The following is a 6,000-nucleotide window of genomic DNA, read 5'->3' as shown; positions in this document are numbered from 1 at the left end:
GTGGGTTAAGGGAACCACTGTTGTGGCCCCTTGTGGCATGTAGTAGTTCAGTGTCCTTTTTCTTTTGTAGAGAAGCAAAGTGTGTGTTGTTATTGGCTTGTCTAGTTTTTGTAAAGTCCAGCCACGAGGAAGTTTGTGTGGAAGGTTGTTTTTTCTTGAGAGTATCCAGTTTTGAGAGCTCATTCTTAATCTTTCCCTGTTTGCTGTTGAGGATGTTGATCAGGTGTTTCCGCAATTTCTTTGAGAGCGTGTGGCACAAGCTGTCAGCATAGTCCGTGTGGTATGTAATTGTAATGGATTTTTTACCTTCAGTCCTTTTGGTACTCCTGCTAGTAATAGCTCACCTTGCCTGATCACTCTTGTTATAGTCTGTATGGTAACTCCCATTGTTTCATGTCCTCTGTGTGTATAAAATCTCCCCACTTTATTTTCCACTGCATGCATCCAATGAAGTGAGCTGTAGCTCACGAAAGCTTATGCTCAAATAAATTGGTTAGTCTCTAAGGTGCCACAAGTACTCCTGTTCTTTTTGCAGATACAGACTACCACGGCTGAAACCTCCACACCTTTATCTGCACTGCTCCAGCAGTTTCACATGCCTGCTCTCTAACCCACTCATGTTGTAGTAGAATAAAATGTTCCTTTCCTGCCATGCCAGTCATGTGTTAGCCGGTGCTCAACTCCACTCTGGGCTTCCTGGCTCATTCCAGGAATCCCATCAAGGTCAAACATCACTTTCAGGATCAATATAATTTTTTCACACTTACTGTAAATAATCTGACATCTGAATGAGACTCAGACCCTGGATAGCTAAACTAAATGTCAGAGAGGACACTAACCACTGTTCTGAGACATTGTGATATTAAAGCTTTGGGAGTTTAGGATTCCCTAGATGCAGACCTCATATACTCATAGCCAACAATGGCAATACAAGAGTAAGTGAAGTTGATGAGGCCGGATGTGCTTATAACTATCACTGAGTCCACAACTAGCATAGATCAAACTTCTTGACAAAAGATTTCCACTAGAAAATAATTTTGTAGAAATCAAAACAGTTCAGGGGATCATTTAATGAAACTTTGAAAAGTAAATAGCTTTGACTTGTTTAATGTCAACATTTTACTTAATAAAATACTAACTTTGAAACAAATGTAATCTATAAATACAATCTTCAGAATGATTTGACATCCTGTTTCAATGATCCTGGCTTGATTTTTTTTTTTTTTACTTTAACTTTCTGTGAAGTTTTGACTTTTTCTTCCAATTTGGAACAAAAACCAATGTTAGAATTTTCCATGGAATGGAAATTCTCTTTTCCAATCACCTCTGCCTATCCACTAGCCTAGACTATCCATCAGGCTATCAGAAGACTAACCCAGGAGTTCACAGAGCCATAAATACAATCAGGGTGGGGGTATGTTCTCACTAACTTTCTCTCATAGGGGTGATGTTCTTCCCAACTTTGCCGGATAAGTAAAAAATGAGTCAGGTCTGTTCCCCACTCCTCTGCTATCCGAAGAGGACAGCACTGGGAAAAGGAGGTGAATGGAAACACCAGGAGGAAGAGAGGAGAAAAGGTTAATACAGCCTGGGGAAGGGAGAGTATGAGGGTGGATAAGAAGAGCCTTTGGAATGACACTATGGAGGGATTGGTGAGGGAGCGAAGAGGTGAGTCTAGGGAGAGGTCTAGAAGGAGAAAGTGAAGAGCAAAGCAAGGAGGCAAAAAGCCTGAGTGAGGAGACTATTTGGGTGGGGCAGAGTGGGGGGAAGAGCATGAACCTGTACATGAGAGAGAAAGGGGAGAGTACAGAAATTAGGATCAGGGAACACCAGAGAGAGAAAGGGGAGAGTACAGAAATTAGGATCAGGGAACACCAAAGAGTGCAAAGGAGAAGAGAGGGAGAGTGTGAAAACTTGAAGGAAGGAGAGACAGAACAAAAGGAAAGAAAGATGTGGGAAAAGAAAAGAAAGGAACAATTATCACACTATACAGAACCATACTGAAGACTGCATGGATAAAAATCAGATTTTTAAATTCAGATTAGATTTATTTAATACATTTTTTAAAAAACGCAACCTGTGTTGAAGCCTAAACTTACTATAATTATTAAAATGATTTAGATTAAATAAATAATACCATTCAAGCATTATGTTTGCTGCCAAAGTTTTCAAGAAAGTCAAGCTACTGAACTGCTGGAAGTTACTGGTTAATCACCTGGAAGCAGAGTCTGCTGAACTGCTAAACCAGCTTTTGACAGCAATAGCCTCTTGTAAAGGTGTAGGGAGAATATTTTCTTCATTGAGTTTACTCAACTAGTTCAGCTCAATAACTAGTTCAGTCAAAGTTAATAAACTTACTGGGAACTGAAAAAGCAGGAAAGCTTGTTTTCTTCTTGCAATCTATCAACAGCAACAACTAGCTGTGAGACAATGAGATCTGCTAATTCTAAAATCTTGAAGGACATGGCGACCAGAAGCAATCAGTTCAGTTCACTAACTACATATAATACTTTGCTTGTTTAGTAATTGTTTGCAGTGTCTTAGCTGTGTTGGTCCCAGGATACGACAGTGACAAGGTGGGTGAGGTAATATCTTTTATTGAACCAGCTTCTGTTGGTGGAAGGGACAAACTTTTGACCTACACAGAACTCTGCATCTTTGTGTAGCTCAAAAGCTTGTCCCTTCCACGAACAGAAGTTGGTCTAATAAAAGATATTAAACAACATAGGTCAGGTAATAAGTCAGTTTCAATGCAAAACATGTTTGGATAAACGGTTTTTCTTACGTACCAAATAAAAAGTACTTTTCTTTTTTTTAAAGATTTTATGAAAATTTTAATTGAATTCTAATTTTCATCCAAATACACAAATCATGAGTAAAACATGATCAGCTAGTAAATAAATGCATTATTCACTATTTTTTCTAAGAATAAACATGTAAAAATTAAGAATCTGAATAAATATAAATTAAGCCCTATAACTGCTTCCATAAATGTATATAGACACACTATATCCTCCCGGTTAGTTTAAAAAAAAAAACAATTTTAGTGTGAAGGGTATATTCAGTTGCAAATCAACCTTTTTTTACTGGTTACCTACCAGTGGGAATCAACCTCTCATTAGGAAAATAACTAAAATTAAAAATGCACAACAAGATTAAAATCAATTATTTAAATCATGATTAAAATCAGTGATGAAAATCAATCCTCTCTGAGTAAAACAGACTGAAAAAGGCATAGAAAAAAACAAAGTGAGAAAGAAAAAAACAAATACAAGGGCGATAAAGTAAAATTTTAAGAAGTTTTTATGTAATAGTGTGATGCAGAAATGATAGAACAAAGACGTCTATGTGGTTATTTATTACTTTTTAAAGGGTGCAATAAAATATGCCGTGGGAAGAGAAATTTGCCTAGGTTGCGTCCTGGCTGCCAATTCTGCTTCTCCCTTTTAGTTGCTGGTGAACAAAATTCTCCCTCCTGGTCTCTCTCAATTTTTTTCTGTGGCTGCATGTATATGTATATACAAAACACACAAGAGCAGAATGAGGGGACTGACATATACAAAAACCACCTCTGGGGAGCTAACGTAGAACTAGAAACAGATGCCTACAAAAAAAAGTAACACAAAACTAAAGTTTTAGAGGCAACCCAGAAGAGCAGCTGCTGGAGTCAAGAAAAGGACAGCATATTCAGCCAGCCAGACCTGCATAGGGGATGGATGTGCTGTGTGTTTGTGGTGGGGGAGGGGCTTGGTTTCTTTGCATCTACATCTGCTAGTTGGATGATATAATATCCTCTTACTAGGCAGGGCTATCAGGAGGATTTTTCCGGCCAAGATATTTCTCTTATCTGGGGATGAGTATCAGTTAATGGTCTGGGAATCTGAAAGGGTCTAGTCCAAATTGGGGGGGGGGGGAGCGGGGAAGCACATTAACCTCTAAATGGCCCTAAATCCTGTCAAGGAAAATTTGATTTCCCATCCAGTGACAGATACTTTGTTAAGACTAGATTTTTTTTAAATCTTACCTGTTAATTGTGGCTCTATTTCTTCTCTCAACATCTCGTTGTGTCCTTCATTTGTGAAGGTTCTGGAACCTCTGCATTAGCTTCTGAGGAGGCTGATGCTACCTGACCTACAGGAAGAATTTGTTCCTTATCAAAAATTCCCACATTCACAGAAGTGCAAGTTCTTTTCCACTAAAATATTCAGGTTGGTCTATCGTTTTGTGCGTAGTGGAAGCAGTGCTTGACAGGTATTGAAAATCCTGGATAAACAACTAGAGGAGGTTTCTGCCAGTGGATCATCTTAAACTACCCAAAAATGTAAGGGAAGGGGAAAAATGAATCAATTAAAAAGCAATCTTCTGTCATGCTAATGGTGTGAGACATGGGTGGCCCACAGCTGCTGTGACACCAAAATAGCAGAGAGCATTTAGAGACTGTGAATGGCAAGACCACCACCAAAATACTTTCTGGATTTGTGGAGGCAGAAAGCCATGAGAAAATGGGGTTTGCGGGTACCAGGGTTCTCAGTGTATTTATAAAATATATTCCATACTGAAGTATGTTTGATACTGCTCTTGGGATCCCTGGCTGTATAACTCTTCCTCCTGGCACACCCTTTTGCAGTGATTTTCTCCAGCTAGTTTGGATGCACCCAAAGTTAGAGTGGCATGAGAAATTTGGAAAGCGGTGCCTTTTTCATGAACCTGCTGTTGCAGATCTCCACTTCAGAAGTTGTATATCCTGCTTTGAAAGCTATGAAATGTCAATTTCTAAGCTGTGTCATGTGACAGATTCTCTATGAGAAAGCTCTCAGGATTTTTTTACATTCTAAAATATTTTTTAAACCTGTGCTTTTTTCTGTCTCCATAAACTAAATGATCTAAAATAACATCAAGATCCAGATATACTGGTCTACCCGAGCTCATCTTTATTCAAGATTGGACCATGAACTGCAAATGTAGCTTTAAATCACATATATGTTCTCCTGATCCCAGGGCTGGCTGCCCATATCCCAAAGGGTCATTCTGGCAGCTAGGACATATTGGTTCCCCAGTCTCCTTTGCTTTATGCCAAGACTTGAGCAGAGTGAGGAGCACAGGAACCACTATTCCACCTATGGATTGCCCTACACATGTGGACTCCCCATGTAGACAATTATGCCAGCTTACCAGTTCCTTTACACTGCCAGAGCAGTGGAAAGTAGCTGAATTAGGAGCCAAGATCTAGCCCACAGACTCTACTCACTATCTTGTATTTAACATAGTGGGTCAAATTAAACTCTGATGTTAATTGAGTAAATCCAGGGGTTCGTTTTATTAAGCAGGACTAGGAATTTTAAAAATATTATTCAGCGATAAAGTCCCAGCTTTGTACCATTGAGAGTTGGTGCATGGATGTATTATCGTCAGAAAAAGCTCAACCAACCAATCAGAACATTGCTTTGCACAATCCAGAGCCTTGTTTAGAGAAAACAAGTGCATAATTGCGTGTCTAATTGGCATAATCAGTTACTGAGAGTGCATACACCTCTAGCCCAAGTGGGCTTGATTTTTTTAAAATTACTCCTCAATGTTCAGAGTTGTACTCTAATCAGATTGACATTTGGCCCTATTCTAAGGTAATGACAAGTAAAGTAGTCAATATATTCTTAATGCTAATGGGCCAGACTTTGCAAGATAGAGAATGACCAGGAAGGATTTCAGCCTTTTTCTCCTTTGCCTCCCACCCTGAATTTGTGACAATAGCCTGATGCAGATTTTGCATTTGACTCTGTAACTACCTCCCTCAAAGAATATGATGCATAAAGGAAGGACATTGTTCAATAGCCTCTTCAGCACAGAAACAGAGAACATGAGGATGGAACCAACTGAGGTTCACCCATTTACTCAAGTTAAACCTAGATTTAACCCTTAATTGATAGGCTGGAGAAGGAAAAGGCATGAAAAAAGAAAACTTTCCATGGCTGGCAACTGAAGGAGGAAAACCAAAAATATTTT

Source organism: Lepidochelys kempii, chromosome 5 (assembly GCF_965140285.1).
Source record: "Lepidochelys kempii isolate rLepKem1 chromosome 5, rLepKem1.hap1, whole genome shotgun sequence".
Taxonomy (NCBI): Eukaryota; Metazoa; Chordata; order Testudines; family Cheloniidae; genus Lepidochelys; species Lepidochelys kempii.
Note: the sequence above shows the minus strand (reverse complement) of the source record.